The sequence below is a fragment of the Acromyrmex echinatior genome, chromosome 2, assembly GCF_024713525.1.
Source record: "Acromyrmex echinatior isolate Ae372 chromosome 2, ASM2471352v2, whole genome shotgun sequence".
Taxonomy (NCBI): domain Eukaryota; kingdom Metazoa; phylum Arthropoda; class Insecta; order Hymenoptera; family Formicidae; genus Acromyrmex; species Acromyrmex echinatior.
Genome location: NC_141853.1, coordinates 7,041,805 through 7,064,342, shown reverse-complemented (window position 1 = coordinate 7,064,342; position 22,538 = coordinate 7,041,805). Strand labels below are relative to the sequence as shown.

The 22,538-nt window shown below is 32.8% G+C and overlaps 1 protein-coding gene across 4 annotated transcripts in view; it reads right to left on the bottom strand.

Annotated features, from left to right (window-relative positions):
- dpr12 (defective proboscis extension response 12) overlaps positions 1-22,538 on the bottom strand; it is a 294,159-nt gene that overhangs the window by 219,263 nt on the left and 52,358 nt on the right. Inside the window, exons 1-2 of one of the 4 annotated variants that reach the window (XM_011069766.2) lie at positions 20,372-21,110; positions 20,094-20,264 (exon numbers count right to left, since the gene is read on the bottom strand). The exons of 1 other annotated variant lie outside the window; for it this stretch is intronic. The gene's annotated coding sequence lies outside the window, so the exon portion shown is untranslated. Of the gene's footprint in view, positions 1-20,093; positions 21,112-22,538 lie in introns of those variants that run through there. 2 more of the 4 variants (XM_011069770.2, XM_087416828.1) reach the window with 2 other exon arrangements.

Below are 22,538 nucleotides of genomic sequence, written 5' to 3'. Positions count from 1 at the left end.
GACAGTCTTATAATGACTCAGCGTCTCATCTTCTAAGCGACGTCACGATATCGACTCAGGACATAAGTCCCATTATCAAGGATCAATCCAGGGCATAACCCACAAGCGTCTTATAATGACTCAGGGTCTTATTTCCTAAGCGACGTCACAATACCGACGATTCAAGACGTAAGTCCCCAGCAGAATTCTGTAACTCGTTATGCAATCATTATGAAATCATAACGACAGCGTAACAAGTTACAAAATACAGGCCTAGGCGTTGTCGAGGACCAGAGCATAGCTCACAGCATCTTATAATTATAGTGTTAAGTGAATGTACTGAATTTAAATAAACATTTGATATATTAAATGAATATACTAAAATTAAATAAACATTCGATATACATTAAATGAATGAACTGAAAAATAAATAGATATTCGTTGTTATCAACCATTATATGTTGTGACTCATTACATATAGGAAACATTATTTCATCATTCTTTCCCGATTAACAACATTTAACAACAACCTTTTGTTTTGTTAATATCATTTTACGACTTAGTAATAATTAATGACTGCAGGGGTATCTGGCAAACTAATACACATAGTTTTCAATTTATTACACGAGAAATTCATTACACGAGTAGCGCTTCGCGCTTAATTAAATTCCACAAACGGGCAAACATCGCGCAAAAAATTTGTCTGCTTCTGGATGAATGATTAGAATTTGATAAAGAGAGCGTGCTTTCGAATTATCATACAGATAATGATATCATATCTTTTCGCGAATTTTCTGAAGCCTTTTTGTTTGCGCTCTGTTGAGAAGGGAGATGCGAAATGTCCTACATCCATCTGCATGGAGCGTATCATCTTATGTGCGAGCCACATGCATGTACATATGTGCATGCGCATGCACACAAGTATATGTACATGGGAATACATAAACGAAAACGTGCATATATCTGTACGTACTCACGAGGACCGTCTTCTCGTCGTAAATCTCGCTGCGAAATCATAATGCAGAAAATGCACCGAGAGGATTACGATCTTATTTGTCGCGCGCGAAAGCAGTTCTAAGTTTGAAAGAAGGGTTCCTCATAAACCTTCGAAATTACCATCTATAGCTCGGCTGTGTCTACGTTCGGTGTTTTATTATCTAAAGCAGGAATGAAATGACGAAAGGAAGAAGAGAAACGCATATGTTCTCACCGGATGCGAAAGACGTGTATATATTTCCGGGTAGTTAAATTCGGATTGAAGATTGCGTCATAAATAGAATGTGGTTAAATTCAAAAGTTTCCAAATCGATAATCGACGGGACGCACCTTAATTCTTATTACTGCAAAGTAAAACGGCCAGCACTTTACACGAGATTTCCATAGCTATTCCATGAATAGCTTTTAATTACTGCCAGACGTGAATTCGATATGAAACTTAATTCGCTAGCACTTAATCCCTTAATTTAAGAATTCATTTGTTAGGATGGTACTGAACGTTGTCTGTGGCATTTAAAACGCCAATGTTTAAAAATAATCAGAAGATTTTTTAGAAGCAAGAAAGTTAAATAAATCAATCAATTTATTCATCAGTTAAAATAATTAATCACGTAACAGAATTTAAGTTTTTAATTAAAAATAAAATTATTACTTATCTATTTTTAAAAAATCTATTTTATCAAAATATACTGCTTCGCTTCGTTATAAGATTTATCAGAATATCTGATTTGACCTAATACTTATTTCTAAAAATACAAAATACGTGATGTCGGCATAACCGTCAGAATAGCAACGTGCTTTCATTTAATACAGAAACGAAAACGAAGGCGCCAGCAATATCGCTCCTAAGGGCGCTCTAGATCGGGAGTTTATTGCCGCACGAAAATCTCGAGGCGGCAATCTCGAGATCGGCGTTCTTTATCACGTGAGCTTTTTGACAAACTCCCACAGAAAGGAACTCCGAGTTTTAGCTAGTGGTGTGGCTCGTGGTGGAAACGTGATGTGAATTCGCGACCGGGGTGTCCGTTGCGCGGGAACGCTCGTTCGTTCGTTCATGTTTGCCAATTAAGACGGAAACCGGTAATTGGCGGGTCATCGATTGATTACGCAACGACCGAATTAAACAAAGGGCCTCGTCCCTTTGCGCGAACATATATGTGCAGACGTGTTTGTGTCGCTAGTCGCCGACGTAAATCTGCGCCACACAGATCACCGAGTTGAGGGCAAATTGATGAACAAAGACGTTGATATAAGAGGATTTGTAATATCATTATTGTCGAGAGGGCATTCGCGATATATGTAGCGGATTCACATAGAAAGAACGATTTTGCTGAAATATATCTAAAAATATATATCTAAAAATTTAGCTATATACAGATTTGAAAATAATTTCGTTGGAAATATATTTATTTAGAAAACTTAAGTATGATGAGCAATGTTACAAAAAATGTTGATATTTTAGCAACTAGTTCAAACGTTTTACATAATTATTTTAATAGCCCAACAAAATTGTTTTCAGATCTGTATCTAGCTAAATTTTTAGATACACTTCAGTAAAATCATTCTTTCTATTACTGTCTTTCACGCACATAACTAAGATCAGTCTTTGTAGAAAAGGACATAAATAATATCTTTACAAACATAACAAAGAAATTATTTCTGTTTCAAAGAAGCATTCTGTGTCAAACTTGAAAATAATATTTTTTAAGATAACAAATCGACTCTTTAGGATCCGAGTTCGCATAAATTCTAGACTTTAAGCCGTAGTCTCATGGGGGCCTGCGTTACAAAATAAGCCTATTGTAAGAGATGTAGCACTATGCGATTAAATTATGTTGTACCGTGGATTTACCATGTATAGTTATGCAGCTGAGTACGTGCTTAAAGTACGTTAAGATAATTAATAGTTGGTCAAAACTGTTCATTGATTTTATCGATTTGATGGGTGCTTTACTTTAATAAGTTTAATAAGTTTAAAACGTACAAAAAATAGTTTCTTACGTATTGCACTAATTATGAGAAAAAAGTTATATGTTACAGTTACAACATAATTTAACTAAAGTAAAACCGGATTCTATTTGGCTTATCTAAGATTTGCGACTTTTCTTAATTTTTTGCTGAGTTCAAAAAACTGATAGATTCAAAACATAAAACATTTTTGAACATTACAAAATATATAACACATTTTTAAATATTTACATAGATAGGTGAAGATGATAAGAAAAAGTATTTAGGTCATATTAGATATATGAACCAAAGTAGGTATACCTTTGTATGTTTATCTCTTTTTCGTAAAAAAATATTAGAAAAATGGAAAATAAAGTGATCCACAATGTTACTTTTATAAGATTATAAGTCTAACATATTGTGTTTATTGATATGTAAGAATGTACATAGAACTATTTTCCAAACAACTAACCTGCTTATTTACTTATCCATTTGTCTATTTATTTTTACGATATTTAGTAGGTAAATTAGAATCCACAGTTGGAGTAACAAAAGCACTAAAAAAAAAAACGTAATAATCGATGTGTGCAAGTACACTCAGTATGCGTGTATTGGTTATATTGATTTTACCTTACAAAGAGTTTCCTCTCTTTGATTATAACAAAAATATGAACCAAATACAGTATTGTAAAGTATAAATACAGAGTTACAATAAAATGATCGACGGAAATTAATAACCACCTTTTAGTAGTGATAGAAAGCAATTACCTCCGATTACATCACGAGTACGTTTTGCATTTTGCCTCACTGACAATAACAGAATAAACAAATTGAGCAATAAACTGATGCAATCGAGTCAAACAGACAATCAACACGACTTAACTAATGTTATCTTGTTAAATTCACCATATAATTATCTGCAAACAGTGAATAGAGCATAGAATACTAGGCCATATAGAGTCCGATTACTTTATAACTTATAGTCATTCAGTCAATTATATATTTTTTAAACTACATAATTGTTACTCCTAACATTATAACTACATATAAAATGGAGCTCCTAATCATAATTATTTTATGCAATTATGAACAAGCACTTTTCTCTCGGCATAAATTTGGTATCTTTCTTTTCTCACCCCCCTCCCCCCTCTCTCTCTCTATCACAAATTATACTAATAGTGGGCGATAAAAACATGGTGTAAACATGATTTATGAATGCATAATAAAGCAAAAACTAGTCACGGGTACGATATTAATGCTAAACAAGAATTCAAATCTATTTGAAACCATTTTTCTGCCTGTCGTTCCTTATTAACTTATAAATTTATGGCAGGAGATTTATGAACCGCACGTTCGTTAGATGAAAATAAAAGCATTTTACGTAATAATCACAAATAAATGATAATAAAAAGGTTTGTTGCAGTTCGTTGCATTTATGCACAATTTTACAAAAACCTAAAATTTATGTTTTTAAATCGATCACTTTAATCAACATTAGAATGAAATAAAAATTATTCGCATTTAATGCTTAGCATTAAATGCATATAATAAGCCTTATCAATTAATTAAAATGTTTCATAATCTGTTTTATTATTTATACGCGTTACTATGTATTACGTTAAAATCGATTGTTGATATATAAGTTAGCTCAATAACGTTACATAAAAATAACGTTACACAAAAATAAAATTTTCACCTGTAATCCAATAAATATCACGGTTCGAAGATACTAATGCGAACAACGTTGCCGAACATTATTTGGCTTTATAACTCGATCGTACTTTCTTCAGTCCATTGATATCGTCGAAAAAAGTGCATTAAATACCTGCTTTTGGCACAATGACAAAAGCTCCCGTATTCACAATGCACGTAAACTGAGAACTATTGTCCCAGTGCCAAGTGCAGGTACGACGGGAGCCTTTCGTTCTCGCGCATATATATCGCGTATCTTGCGGCTATCACGACTCAACGACGAGACACGATTGACCTTGTCGACATGTTGATGATGTAGACTATGAGTCTGTAATAGTTTTTGTCGACGCTTGAAGAGTCGAATTGTTCATTCGCCTCCAATAGGAAGTAAGACAGAACTGAAGCTGCTTCTACGGTCACGATTACCGTATACTCGTCTAGAGTTGTTGCGGGCTGGTTTAGCACGTTAACTGTCGGTGGAAGCTACATGCAACTCGCTTGTTTCCGTTTATGCGCCTTGAGATGCAACGTCCGGCACCACGTATGCCACACAAAGCCCGCTGCGAACATCACGGTTGCGGTTGTACACTTCCACATATCACGTGCACCGAGCGACGAAAGATCATTTATTCTCATGAAAAGATGATGCACTGAAGATTTATTTCCGTGCACCATCGCGAACATTTATTATTTTATGTGATAAGGAAAGGTGTAAGTGTGTATACAAGGCAAATATATAAAAGAACATATAGTAGTATTAAGTGAAATAGACTGAGAAATGTTTAAACACGACCAAGAGAAAAGAATGCTATTTTCGATCAAAGCAGGTCTTGATGCTTAATAATATTCACAAATGTGGATATATAATACAAATACAATTATCAATTCTATAGACTGTGCGCCGATTCGGAAGCAATTAATTTAATTGTGAGATTATTTCAGTTCATGATTGTGTTTCAAATCCGACAAACCGAATTGGCGCACAGTTTATAGAATTGATAATTGTATTTGTATATTCACGTACGAATATTACTAACAATAAGCATCAAGACTCGCTTTGATCGAAAATGGCATTCTTCTCTCTTATTTGTGTTTAATCATATTTCTCGGTCTATTTCATTTAATATTATTTATCTCACATCGCCTGAAAAGAACGTTCTTCTATATATATATATATATATATATACATACTGGTTATTGTGATCAATATTATCATCTGCCTCGGTGATCGAATTGGGAGAATGCCCGCATGAAATTCGGGTTTGAATTATGACTAATGTTTTATTCACAATAAGTTATTTTCAGATTTTTAGATGCTAGTCAGCATTATTATTAAATCAACAAGCAATTAATTTAATTATAAAATTATTATTTTAATTCACATGATTATGTTTCGAGCCTGACAAAACTGAATCGGCGTATAGTCTATAAATTATAGAATAGTATATAATTCGCATTTATGTATTTACAGTATAAAATTTTTAATATTTTCATCATAATAACAAGTTGTTTATGCAATATGTAATTTTTCAAGTCAATCCAGTTAATTACATAAAAATTGAAAAATAATAAAGATATTCAGAAAACAATTTTCGAAATTTATGTTTAAAACAATTAATAAAATGTGTTTATCTATTATTCCATTACTATTCCATTCTATTAAATTATCTATTTTAATAAATTTGATGATACATACTAGATAGAGATATTATACAAAATAATAATTTATGAAAATAGAATTTCAATAAAAAGAAATTTAATAAGTACAATATATCATTATACTCTTTATATATATTTGTCGTTATAATTATTTAACAATAAAATAAATCTTTTCTTAGCACAAAATTATTTTATGATAAAGTATATCTATTATTATCAAGCGTTTAAACATGGGACATTAAAGGATTACGAACATGATTCTTCTCAATCGGCTTTATGAGAGACTTGAACTTACTATCTTACCAAAGTATGTCTATCCGATCCGCTTACATGCTACTCTCATCTTAATTGCATTTAATTGCTAGATGATTTAAATTTGACTTAAAATCAATCGTTAAAAAGGATTAATCTCAAATGCTTATTCAATAGATTAGAATTCTAAACATATATGTCTTTACATCTCATATATTGAAAAAAATGGTCTGATTGGATTAAATGGTAATTCTGATGGAAAATGGACGAATCAGAATTTTTTGGTTAAATCTGCTAGAATTTTAGTTGAAATAATTAGAATTCTGATTGATATAATTATTCTGGTAAAAATAAGAATTCTAGTAGATTTTACCAGAAATTATGTATCAACCAGAATTTCGGTTATCTCAACTAGTATTCTAATTTTAACTAGAAAATTCTGATTTGTTCATTTTTAATCAGAAATTTTTTTCAGTGTAGTTAAGGTGAAAATATTTTATTTTACTACAAAAAAATTTGGTAGTTGATTTCTTGTCAGCAACTTTGCAAACGATTTCCATACCGGATATTAATCCCAAGTATTTGCTAAAATAAAATTTTCTTGGAAATATGATGCTGTTTTCATATGAGGAAGAAACCTCGGCATATCGCAGAGTAAGGTATCGTAAAACAGCAAAAGAATTTGTGAAGTAAAAAAAAACGCTCGAAGAGCTTTGGGTTCCTTTCCTAAGACTTTAGAGAGATCGGAACGCGAAGCCTCGTACGACACAGGCGGGAAAAATAAGATAATGCACGACGAAGTTCCGGAAAAATAAAAAGACGGGTAAGAATCGCGCCTCTTTTGGGGATGAAGAAGCGAAAGAACTTTCAGTGCACGTCGATAGTCGGCAGATAAGGACGGAACATCGAAATTTATGGCGTGACAAGATAGCAACATCCACAAATCCGCGGCGTATAATGCCATTCAGAAAGGCGAAAAATCGGGAAGATCCTATTTACGAAAACATTACGCATTCTTTCGCCGCCAGCAAAATACTTAGACTCATCCTCCACATATGAGATTTATTACCTCAGTCTTTCCGCTTGTGTTTCTGATTATTATTGCCTAAAATTGTGAATGTAGGTACATCGATCGATATCCACCAATTGACTGGAGGCGGCGTAAGATTCACGATCGCGGATGATTGTTCAAATACATTGTTGTCAGGATAGTTGCGTTCGAATGCATCACTGCGATCTATCGCGAACACGTAACGTGAAGTGCAACGAACTGTCTGAACGGTCGACCGGTTAGAATATAAAGCAGCCCGAGCCACAACCACTGCTGTAAATGGCGATGGTTATTGCTACTTTCCTGCTATCATGCCTCCATGATTTGTTTGGGCATAGCACTTTAAGCCAGAAGCGAACGAAACTTTTCTGGCATACTATGTGATCGACGACTACGCCACGAAAATTATATTTCGTGTGAGAAATATAATAACATTGCATCTAAAATTGAAATGCCACGATGATCGCCACGTTACTTATCGTCTTTTGATAAATAAAAAGCAAAAGAAATCTGTTATTTCTGGACTTGTCCCGTGACAATCCAAAAGTTTCTCAATACTCTAATTAATCAATTTTAGAAATATTTGTGATACGTCAATACACGAAAGATACAATTACATTTTATCGAAATTAGATAATGAAATTAGAACTATCAATCTTAAATATGTTTTAAATATACATACTCATACTGTGAGAGAAAGAAAGAAAAAAGAGAGAGAAAAGAAAAAAAATAGAGAAAAATGGAGTGCGAATTATTCATCTCATTTAATATGGAGAGTATCGGATATTCAATATCCTGTCTTCTAGTTGATTTGATGAATGGTTCTTAATCGATTATTTGCAATACTAAATTTCGCACGACCGCACTGCAGCTGGCTGCAGTAGGAAACGTTCTCTGGAAATATTCGTTATCATTATCAGATCGTGTCGTGATATTTTACGATTTCTACCGTGTGCAGTATGTACATCATATTTATCGGTTACAGTATGAATTGTAAAATTCACATTGGCTCGGCCAACGATCGGCCATTGCTAACGCCGGCTGTTAGTGGCATTGTTACGGTTCGTTCGGTATATCCGGCGCTGGCGGAAATTTTTGGTTGGCAAAAAATTTATCGGGCTACTTCTCGCGCGCAATGCCGTGAAAAGATTCACAGGTGTAAACGCGTGTACTAAACCATAGATGCGGAGAATATCGGGAAACGTATTACACTTTTGTGCCGGGAGTGTCTGAGCTGGTCTTGCGCAATGGTGTACACCGAAGCGGAACTTATCCGCGATCGATCGCGTCGTTGAAACTAGAGTTTAAACTATAACGAGTTATACTGACGACAAAAATTGAATATCAAATAATAGTGCACACTAAAAAATGAATCCGATTATAGCCATCAAACGTTGAGTGAAACAATTTCAACTAAATGTTCAGGTAATACAACCGAACACAATTTTACCTTCACAAATTTTAGTAAGTATTACCGTTTGATAATATCCATTAAATATTTATATATACAAGTGAAACTATATTTAATTATATCATCTGGACATTTGGATAAAATTATTTCACTCAACATTTGATAACTATATATAACTGGATTCTTTTTTTTCACAGTTCAGCAAATAATGATACAGATATGCCTACATTATTGTATGAACTCCCCAGGGACATTAAAGTATCAAACGGATTTAGGAATGATAATATGCATTATATAGCTTATACAGATCTGTGTAGATTATATATGTAACTTATTCATACTATTGAATCAAATATATTGTTAAAAATGCAGTAATTATACATTATATTATCTGATATTTTTACAATGAAATAATATACAAAACATTTATGTTAACGTAGAATAATTACTTATCATGGAGAAGCAAACAAACTTTTAAAAAAATTTATTTGTACAAAATTATATTGATATCAATTTCAATTATCAATGGTAATCATATTACTAAAATTATATATTACCATATTATTAAAATTCAATATCATATTATTGAAATTGTATGCTATGTTTTTTATTTGCTATAGAAATCTTTTTGAAAAACTTGCGTCTAATATATCAAATAAACATTACACAATGTCCTTTCAGATTATAAATTAGATTATAAATTTTCCCGAAATAACTTGTGTTTGCCATTGTTTCACAATTACCGTTGCGAATACAAAACACGGTACTTCAATGGCAATTTTCCTGTGGGACCCATATGGTGTCAAACTATTTTCTATGTTGTTTGAACGAGAGGGTACGTATTCACAGCTGCAATGGCATTTGCAAATTCATGTACGACTCGCCAATAAAGAAGGCGAAAAACGTGAGCGATACTAGAACGAGGCGAAATTGCACTCCCAGAAAGAGAGGCGTTCAAGAAGAATTATGACACAGTTGCGTATCAGAGAATTGTGAAAACGATTTGCTTAATATCGATTAACAATATTCTCATATTTATAAGCGAAATACAGGGCACTTTTAACGAAAACATTTTTAATACAATACTCGTTTATTAGAGAGCATTTCGCTTTTATACATTGTCATTTTCCCTTTTTATCCCGATATTATATCCCTATATTAAAACATCTTTTATAAAGGCTTATAATTTTATTAAGAGTATTATAAAAGACAATAACGGTTGAAAATGCTCGAGCACATCGAATATTGTCATATTATTTCTCAACAATTTCCCTGATTAAAGAAAATAGAAAATAATACAAGAGATTACATTCGAATCAGCAAGGTTAGTTTTGTGAGACATAATTTAACAATTTTTCATTAAATGAAATATGTTTCAACATATTTTAGAATCACAGAGACACTATCACACATGATAAATACAAATAGTATACTCTGCATTTACATGTCATCATTCTTAATAAATGCTACAATATCTGATTCCAAAATTCATCTAATATGAAAATCATATATATATATATAATATGCATATAATATTAAATGAGAAAGAGAAGCAGAAAGAGAGAGAGAGAGAGAGAGAGAGAGAGAGAGAGAGAAAGATGTAAATATAAACATATACCTGAAAGAAATTAAAGAATGGAAGCATTTTTCTTTACGTTTAAAATTATTTTTGATCTAGTTGTTTACGATCACAAGATTAAACTGTTGGTCAAAGCAGTATCGCCTTGAAATATTAATACTTCAATCTTCAGGTAGCGGAGGCTGCGTTTATCTACATACAAAGTGTTCTAAAATTATAATCTATCTACTTTTATTTAAATTATTTAATTAATTTCATTTTACAACTGATCAATTTTCTTTTAACAGAAATTCGATTTCCATTTCTTTACAAATTTAAAATAGTAAATTTACATATTTATGATGAAACTCAATCTGAAGATCAAATTATACTATTATACACTACAAATAGCTTAAACAATGATCTCTCTCTAAAAATATCGTTTTATCTGTTATTATTTCTAAACTTCAATTCAACTAAACTTTATTTAATTTCAGATTGTTAATAAAAATTATTAAGGCATATCTTTGTTAGCACAAATTCTATTGCAAATTATAGAAAAAATACCTAGATGTGAAATGATTATTCTAGAATAACCCTCATGTAAACCTATATATCTATGTGCGGTACTTTGTATGCGTCGTGACTTGAATAGCCGTTAGCCGTCATCTGTTAAGAACACGTAAAGGAGCCACAGGAACAAGCGATTTATCACTGCAGTCATTCGTAACGAGGCTAGCCGATATGCTAATAGAATGATAAGTTAAGAGAACATACCCACCCTCCAAACCTCCCACTGCCCTCTTTACTGGTCGAAAGAGATACGTCGCGTGGTGGACGGTAATCCGCTAATGTCCAAGCAATGTGTGCCATGTGTACAGATAATTTATACACGTGAGCACATATACACACGCACGAGCGTGCACGGAAACCGGTAATGGCATCAATCACTTGTTACAACCAATCAACCGTACGTTTCGTTATCCCAAACCGATGCGACACGATGCATTCCCGCCCATTTCTAGTAAATCGCATTTAATACGCGCTATATGTGCTTGTCGTGCCGCTCGAGATTACGCTGACAGGAAATTACATCGTAGCGTTCCTCGCATTCGTTCGCGAAGAAAGGGATGCGGTAGGGAATCCTACCGCACGAGCTTTTCCCACTGATTCTCATCAGCTCGAATCGTCATTTCCGCACGCGGCGCGCCGCTCTGGCTACCTCGTGCCGACGACGCGACGCGACGCGTACGAGCCACTGTCACACATTCTCGACGGGACAAGACAAATTTTTCCTACTATGCTCTGCAGGAACTCGGTTTGCCATTGTTCTCTGTTGGAGACACATCGTATGGTCGAACAAGTGAATTTTGTTCGCAAAGAGTGTACCACGTTTTTTTCCCTCGACTACGTAACTTCTAGGTAAACAAAGGATGGTTGCCAGTAAAGGCGATCAGCAAACGCTGGGAGCGTATTTTTTATACCTTTAACTCGCAGAACACGCTTTAGAAGCAATTTAATGAAAAGTACTTACTTTGCGATCAACATATATGCACACATATATACATGTATACGTGTATAATATATATAAATATATGAACCGAGAAAAATGGCCTGGTTGGAGTAAATATAGTAATTCTGGTGGAAAAATGGAAACAAATCAGAATTTTCTTAGAAATCTACTGGGTTGAAGAAATAGAATTCCGATTGATATTATTCTGGTAAAAATAAAAATTCTAATAAATTTTACCAGAAATATCAACTAGAATTCTAACAAATTTAACCAGAAAATTCTAATTTGTCCATTTTCAACTAGAAATTTTTTCAGAGTATATCACATACGCGCGAGTCAGTACATAAATCTTCGATTTCTCCGAATTTATTTCCTTTAAAAGTGAATCAAACTTTTTTCCATTAGCTTTTATGAAAGTTTCATAGAGTTATGCAACCGTTTGTTGGCATACATGACGAGCAAGTATTTTCAATGGTCATCTATTGCGATAGCTTTTCATTTAGTTTCTATTGAATGTATATACTTCAGTATATAATATATAGAGATAAAAACAACGGCAAGAAATGGCAATGGAAAAAGAATACCTCGAGACAAGGAATACAACAGAAAGATAAAGAAACGCGGTGTTTCTTCCGTGAAAACGGGTAAAAAGAGCGCGACGGGATGGAAAATATGGTCCAACGGTTACAAGAGAGGAAGAAACGTTAATATCACCGGTCGGAGAGTTCCTGGTATTTGTATCACTTACAATTTACATTGAACACCCGATATAAAGAACGCTTGTTCTCCGCCGGAGCGTTCCAAACAATCCGATGTGATTAAAAAGTCGGAGCTCTTCCCACACCGGCTGGTATCAACACTAGACTCTGAATAATTCAATAAACACGCGTTAATTCACATATATACGCTATGGCATGACCACCCGTTTTCCCATGTGTGCACGAATCCCCGGAAGAGAGACTAAAACTTTAAATTGTTAATCCTACAACGTTGACCAACTTGCATTTATTGGATGCTTCGGAAAGCGTACGAACAAATATTTAAATATATTTTATTTATTCGTACGTTTCTCGAATTTAAATATATTTTATTTATTTCAACTATTCTGCGGATTTCTCGGTTACAAAATGCCTGGATTACTTGTCATATTAGCGCATAAAGTTGAGGAATTTTTTGTGATATTTCCTATTTCGACGAAATCAATTAGATCATGTGTATACATTTTATTGTATGTATATTCGCTACATACTTTTATTTTGTATAAAAAATATATGGCAAATAATAGAGAGAGAGAGAGAGAGAGAGAGAGAGAGAGAGAGAGAGAGAGAAGCGGGAAGGGGAGAGAGATAGCGAGAGAAGAAAAAATTCTTATAATTATTATCGCATAATTTTACAAGAATATAAAGTTATATTAGGTGTTGGAATTAATTCGTAGCGTTTTTTAATGAAAGAATGTTATTTATTTCACATGAGCATTAAAAAATACATTAATGAAAGTACTTCCCATCACTTGTAAAACGCTACGAATTAATTCCAACACCTAATAATTTCCCGACATTTACGTCTTCATAAAAAATTTCGACGAATAAAACGTATAGATTAACAAATCCGTTTGGAAGTCATAATACGAAAAAATGTTATCGGGCTTCGTCGAAATAGAACATGAATAATTATAAGCATAAATCATTTATAAGTAATTACAATCCACGCCATCCGATCGGATATCAAATTTGTTTTAATTAATTTATATTCACACACAGACGAACTTCGGATTTCGGAACGGAGCGAGCTCTCAGTGATTAACTGGCGTTACAAGTGATGCGCGTTGATTCACGAACAATGAATCATTTATGTCAAGCTATAGGGACAACTGTACCTTCGAAACATGAAGATTTGAATATGTTAATACAGAGAAGCGCTTGCTTGGTTGCAAATTATATCGTCGTCCCGAGACGTCACGCGAACCGATGACGTCGACGTCCTCGTTTGCGTCGACAGTCTTAACGTCACAGATTCAACCGACAGAAATGTCAGCTATAATATAATATACATTCACTATTCGTAATGACTTGCATGGTGTAACGCGAACGATTCTGAGCGCTGCTGTAACGGTCGTTTGACTGATTCGTATTCGCATGTCGTTTTGCATGGAATTCCAGACGAAATGAGTTTCCACGAATTCACGATTGTCCCGTGTTAACGCACATCGATCCGTTAATAGCTGACATGACTGAAATTACTGGATCTTTTAATTGTTAATTGTGTCTCATTGTACGATTTCGATTTATTTCCTGACCCATGCTGCCACACACAAATTAATGCTTAATTTTATTTGATCGGATCTATTTTGAGTACATCAAATGGCAAAAGTTGAAGTAATTGCGTACAAAAATAAATTAAATGCTTTAGTATAGTTATTATTATATAAAGTGATACTATAAAATATTATAAAACTATGTGTTTTTATTTATGTTATTATCAATTATTTTCTATTACTATTTATATGCCGAGTAAACCCTTATTGAGCTACAAAATCTCAATATTTAAGAAGTCGTTTTTAAATTAATAAAGTGCTGAAACTGAAATAACAACAATTAAAAAAAAAATGTTTGAAATAAAAAATCAAATATATTTTTATAACTTTTGTTTAACAAACTGAAAGTTAATTTCGTTCACAAAAACACCAAAAAATAAAAATCAAATATATTCGTGTGCAATTTGGGTGCTATTCTATATATAGAGAAAACTCGTATTTATATAAGAACAAAGTTTCAGTAGGTAATAAAATTTTTGTAGACAATCATTATACGAGTTCTCGAATTAACGCGCAACGTACATATATTTCATACGAACATTAAGATGAGTGTTAACGTGAAACATTATCGTATTCGCATTTTGGAAAGTTTTGCTGCCGCACTCGTGGAAAACACTGCGTCGGACATCGTTTTAATATTTCAACGGTGCGCATAATTACTTGTAATATTCGTCGTTCAACTGGTTCACGCATTCAGCTTCTGAATTTGGAATAGAACAAATTGCAACAAAGTTCGCGATTACCGGACATTAATTCGCGCACAATCGTATGCTATAGCGTCACAAATTTGCTACGAAACTTTTAATTGTTAATCGTGTTCTATTCCCATCTCATGAGAACTTTGTATAGACGGTATGATATAATTCGAAATATGTCTATTATTCAGAACTTACTTGCTCGGTACCATTAAATGTTAATATTCAAGTCACTTGGCAGTATCTCATGTCAGATATGAGAAAATAAAAATTTTAAATACATTTCGTAATTTGACGTAAGTATATATATATATACTTACTATATATATACTTACTATTACTAATTTATGAAAATATAAATTTGTGAATATTAAATAATGAATATTGAAAAATATTAAATTATAAGCGGCTTTTACAGGAGTTACAAATATTCAACATCAGACAATAAGATTGAAATTTTTATAAAACCATGATATATTCAAGGAAGTAATTATTTCATGAAATAAAATATTTAGAAGTACTTAGATCACTTTTATTTGGTTTTTTATTTCTATGCGCAGAAATGAATGATATAAATTAAATATTAAAATCAGAATTATTATATTTGGAAACTCACATTATTTGCACAAATAATAAGTGTGTAAAAAATTATTAAAAAATATCAGACTATAAATATTAACTATGTTAAATATATGTACTATTTTCCTCCTTCTTTTTTTTTAAAAGAATCTTTATAGATATTCTTTTACAGGAATATTTATATCCTTTTTGAGACACCGACATCATATTTTCTTCTAAGTTTTCTACTTTATAGTCTCATTCTATTGGCTTACTACAATGTCAGTATTTTATTTAATATGTCTGTAGAAATGTTCGGAAAATGTAATAATAAATAGCATTTTCATGTTGTTGTGCTTATATGCTATTAAAATTATTCTCTAGTAACCTCTAGTAATTGATATCAAAAGAACCTTCTACCTATTATGCAGCATTCTATGTTGAAACAGAATAAATTTATATAGAGTTCAGAATTAGCATGTGTTAATTCATACCTATACAACGGCTGGTTACATCAAACAGAGTAACGGATAGGTACTAGAGAAAGTGGTGAAACTTCGAATTGCTAATTAACTTGTTTTGACTCTCTTATAACCTCGAAGAAAGCTCGAAATAACTTTCACACGAAGTAAAAGTTATAATATAAGTATTTTGTATATTCATATAAAATTTCATGTTCCGTCATTGTTAAAATTACAAAAGAATAATCATTCAATAATAATTATAGATTTTCTCCACAATTACTGGCAAGAGAATAAAAAAGAGAAGAAATTTGATTTTATATAACAGAAAGTATTTTTCTTTCCAATATTTCTAGTTATAGGTATTCCTACTAAAAATATATTTTTAAAAAAGAAAAAATATATGCCAAGTGCATAAAAAAGGTGTCGAATATTACATTCCTTTTAATAAAAAACGGATGACTTTTAATAAAAAATGGTTAACACATTAATGTAAAACATTTCAATCATAAAAAAAATCTCACAAAAATGATATCGATTGACTGAATATCAATACAAATTCGATTCGAAATTCAAAATTTTATTGTACCACACTTTTGTGAAAAATTAATGCGCCTCTATAATTTATTTTACTAAAATTTAAAATTGCATCAGTTTTATATAAATTTGCTTGATAATAATAATCGATAATTATCGCATTCATTCCGAATATGACTTTAAATTTTATCAAAACATACTGAGTATACGACGGAGAGTCATGCAAATTTTAGCGTTCGCGCGAGATGGTAGTTAGAAATTCTTCTGTGTGACGCGATAGAGATCAAATCTGCGTTAATGCCGCTTCGCGTGTTACACCGAGCCGATCCCGAAGAATAAAACGAGATTTGAATTGAACAAGTGACCGTGTTTTTCAATGATCGTTCGTTGAATCGACGAGGATATATCCGTCGTCGATGGCCTCGACACCCCTGAACCGTCGATCAAACTTTCAATCTACCACATCAGAGCATTGCCGAGGGACAGTCCTCGTCGTTTAGCTTGATCATGACTTTCACAACTAATAAGCCAATTAAGAGAGACTACCGTGGCGAAATGTAAAGTCGTTTTCATTCAGCAACATTCGAGTCCCCAATCAATTACGTTTCCTCGCTGTATATATGTCGAACTAAATCCTTCGTTTTACCGTGGATAAAAGTGGAGTCGCTTGGAAAACTAATATATAACGGTATGTTAAAATCAAAGCCGTTTCTACGTTTTATCGTTTACATTTCAGAATATCCATAATATAGGGCGAGTTTTTTTATTCATCGATTGATCAATCGCATTATGGGCAAATATAATTTTGTTTCTTAAAAATTGCATTTGCGCATAATGTGATTGATCAATCGATGAATTAAAAACTCGCCCATGTATAACAGTACGTTAAAATATAATAAGTGTATAAAATATTAAACATGTAAAATTGTAGTTGTAAATAAATTAACAGGACAAAGTATTTTATCCAAGCATAATAATTTTTTATGATTTTAATAATGTTTGCATCACAATTATACATTATGCATTAGTATTTAATTATGTTCTAATAAAATTGCAATGTACGAATAATCATTAACATAATTGTAAATTTATATTTAACTTCGAACTTTGAAAAAAAAAAAAAGGAAATAGTTTTCATTGTACGCTTCCACATTTGCGGATAGGAATTAAAGCAAAGTACGATTATAATGTCACAAACGAGATCGAGGTGTTTATTTTCGAGTGGATAGAAATGATTATTTAATTACCCGCAACATGCAAATGTATATCGGGAAATAATGGTATTTCGTGATTTGTTCGCGGCGTTACGAAGCAAAATTGGGAGGCTGCGTTTTATTAACGAGCGGCGATATGCGATCCAAACGACCTCGAGATACATCATCTCTCGTCGGCCATGGTTGTTGTCGTTTATCAAACTGTAAACTGTAGAGGATTTCATGATGGAAAGTCGTATTAAGAGAAAATACCGTATGGATGAATGGTGATCAATACCGTGTAGGAGACAATGCGAAAATGATCGACAGATCGACGGGACGGGCACATTTGTTTAATTTATCAGTTGCAGTTTTGAAAGCGGATCATTATCGCGATTTGTTCCCGCAAATTATTCACGAATTACCGTTGGGAGACATCATTCCTCTTTTTATTATAGCGACAGCTAACGCCGACGACTGCAAAAGCGTAACGTTTACGCAGCAGCTAGTGGACAGCCGAACATTAATTTGTTCGTTTGTTAATTTGATCAAGTTTTGAGGAAGCGATAGAGCGAATAATCGAAAGTAATGCCATTTGCAAGTGTAATTTATTACTCTGGCAATGAATAGTCGCTCGCGCGTAATGCTCTTTCGCGTTTCATATCATGATGATCGTGCATTCGTATTATTATACACAGCGGGAGTAATCAATCGCTAAATTTTATGTGCCACGAGTTAAACTAAATTCAAAAGAAAATTGTTAGTTGTTTAGTAATATATTTTTTGTGTAATTTTTATGATTTTTTAAACCGTTTATACCGTTAATTATATCGCTAGTATACGAATTTACAGACAAAATGGATAAATTTATTTGTAATTAATTTATTCCATCTGAAATTAAATTTCGAAGTCAATAACCTTAAAATATGATAAATTACAAAGAGATCATACAATCAAGAGAATTAACAGATTCAGTAATTAATTGATCACATGTGATCATTCAACGGATTATTGTAATGCTTAACGAGCTTACATTAGTGCATTGCAAAACCATAAAAGCAGAAATAAAATATCGTAATGTGTATGCGCAAATAAAATATTTTTACCGATTCGTAAATATACGGATTGAAAAGTTAAATATATCATTCACGATGTGTTTTTTTATAACTTAGTTTCGCAGCTTTAGCTTTGCCATCGCAGATATCTTATTGATCATGCGTATACAGGTCACGCCGAAACAAATCGCGCCACATCATAACGATGCGTGAAATATATCGTTGCAGAGAAATTGCAATGCAGAGATATTAAAATTTACACGTTCCGTAAAATAGGATTTTTTTTTAATGTTGCGTTTCTTGGAATAATTGCGCAAATGTTTAAAATTGTATTGTCAGTCTTCTTTTTCATCAATGTGTTGCGACATGAAATATTGTACATTGGTAATTATTATTTGTGTGTATAATATTGATTATTAATTTTATATATGTATATAATTAAATCCAATACAATTATTTAAAGCATTTAAAAATTATTTCAAATCGTAAAAGTAAAAGAAATCAATTTTATTTAATTATATAATATATCTTATATTATATATAATATATCTTAAATATATTATATATATTTAATTATAAGTTATAAAATTGGATATTTTTTATTCTTTATTCTTTAGACTATTTTTTGGTACAAGCAAATATTATATTTTTTTTACTATAATTTATATTTCTATTTTGATATATTTCAATATACTTTCGCCAAGTGAAATAATAAATAAGTCGAATTTTTTTAAATTTTGTATTACGTGCAAATTGTATTCTATCGACCTTTAATCAAGGAAAAGTAATACATGTTAAATTCAAACTGTTCAAAGAAAAATTACAAATTAAAATAAGAATAGTTTTTAGGGATAACATATATAACACTATACAAAATTAATATCTACATTATTTTTAAATGATTTGAAACAAGCAATTTATAATCTAGTTAATTTATGTCGTAATTTTAAAATATAATTCTTTTTTCTCTCTCCGGAACAATTTTATATTTTTGACTTATATCACTTTTCTTATGATATGTTTGTGTACATAAAAAGTCAGAGCACAGAGAATAAAAGAAGTCCATTTTGTTAAATAACAAACTCCGATGTTTTTACTTCAATAACACATTGAGGATGAGCGAGATACGTATAAAATCATAATAATGAAAAAGGTGTTGAATCTTTAATGAAATGAACGATTCTCTTTCTCTCATCACGCGAATATGACTGAATTTACTCACAAGTTGATTCGCCGTTTTCTCGTCGGCCGTTCCATTTCTCGGAAATATTTACCCATTGCAAGCTGAGTCACTGTTTTCCCGCTTCATTTCTCCGATTATTCGCATATACACGAATCGATCGGAAAAAAGCGGCTGATCACGACCGGCTGCGTCTCGCATGGCAATCCCAGGCTTAAAACACATCGTATACATAAAACATATTCTCTCTCCCATTACATCGTTGAATGAAAAGAGATCAAGATGGCATGGCCGTCTTCCACGATCTCTCTCTCTCTTACCTTTATCGACTATTTTGATACACGGATCGCACAGCACTGCCATTCAGTCTACGTCTTTGGTTTCTAATATTTGGTTGAAATTCGTGATTTCCTGTTGCCTATGTGCTTTTCAATGTGTTTCCGGCTTAACGCGACACACATCGACGCGACACACATCGTCATTTCGGCCGGCATCAACCAGTTTTGAGCACAGTTTGACCGTTTCACGTACGCGACAACTTCACAGCGGTACGCGGGTCGCGGACCCAGCGATAACTTCATGATACGCGATGGATCGCTCGGGAATCCTTGTATTTCGGGAGTAATGCAGATTGATATCGCGCACGGATCAATCCACATGTTTTTGATGTTCGATCGCTTTCGACTGAAAGGACAATATGAAACGACGCGTTTGCCCCAATTACGATCGTCGAGTTAATCGCTCTTGTACGCGGTATTCGACACTCCCGCGACGATAATGCGCCATTAGATTCGATACTCCCGATACTCGTTCATTTCTCACGGTTGATTGGCGAAACATGCACGAGACGCAGAATGTGATCTCGGAATTCTTGGAAACATTACGCACCGAACGGCGAGAATCGCGAAACTGACTGTACAAGGACGAGCGGGCGACGTGACGTAGTCGACAATAAACACAACGCGCGCGCGACTGGCTTCTACCACGCGAAAACAAATTGTAACCGTCGTCGCTTTCAAAGCACTTTTAAGGCACCTTCGCAATCCAGCGTACATTCCGCAATGAGACTCGAGTTTTGTTCGCGTCGCATGCTCTAACATGCTCCTGCTATAGTTCCTATTCACTCTAATGAGTGCATTGGAGTGAGTAGGAGCTATAATAGGATTGATGGAAACATATTGGAGCATGTTGGAGATTGCGATGCGAACAACCTTCGACATTCGTTCGCACACTGAGACTGCCATTGACAAGCAAAATATTCGCGAAAAACGAAATGTGATCTTGAAGTTGTTCCGTGTTGAACGTACCGAAATTGAGAGCCTCTTTTATCAATCCTAATTAACGCTAATTGATGGTTAATTCAATCACCACGATTTGCCAACGTGAGAACTAAATACAGTTTGTCTCAGAAGAGGAAGAGAGAGGAGATGTTTCTGATATGTTAAACTGCTGTTGACACTTTTGCGAGTTGATCGTCGATTAATTTAACTAGAATTTGGTGAAAGAGGCCCTGAGAGGCCTATAATTATTGTGTGCATTCAGAACGACAATCACTTACTGAGCTCTTGCATCTGATACGTATATTCCGTTAGATCCAAAAATATAGACCAAACAGGAGCAAGAAAATAACGAAACGAATTAAAATAAATGAACGCACCGACATAGTAGGTTTGTTCTCTATACACTAAATTATACTATATAGATATTCATAGTCGGTTCTTATTTAAGACGGTCTTAAGACTTGTCTTAAGATGCTAATACCGACCTTAGGTCCTCTATTCTGTAATTCTCAACGACAGTAAAGCCTGTGTCACACTACGCATTGAAGATTAAGGATTGCAAATTAGAGATTAGAGTTTGACCAATCAAATTTTAATTTTAATCCATTTTATATTGATTGGCTGATTTTTATCGACCTAAGAACGTTATTCATAATTGGACCTTATTTTAAGTCTGTTTTAGATAATGTCTTAAAATATTAATATTCTCTCGAATTGGTTCGACTGCACTTTAAGACTGTACTTAATAATTTTAAATATAAAAATCGACTATGTATAGCAGTCTAAAATTTGTTTTGCTTTGACCAAATGTAATAAATATATATATTTTCAAACATATAATAAATATATATATTTAAAGTTGTAATATTACTTATTTCAAATAGAAGTTATTAAATATATCTATTTTAAATATGAGTATATTAATTCAGCTACATACTGAGAGTGCCTTCCGTTTCACATGATGCACATAATACATCATTTTATCCTTATTGTTCGCCGAATATAAAAAAAGGATAAAAGGGTACATAATACGCATTATGCAGAAAACGGAACGTGCTTCTAATATTGCCGTTTTTATCGCTTTTTTAAATCTAATGTCTCATATTAACAATGACGAATTGATTTCATACACTTATGTGCTATTAATATATTTATTATATAATATCTATTAATTATTATAAATGATTTAATATGATTAATTCCTTTA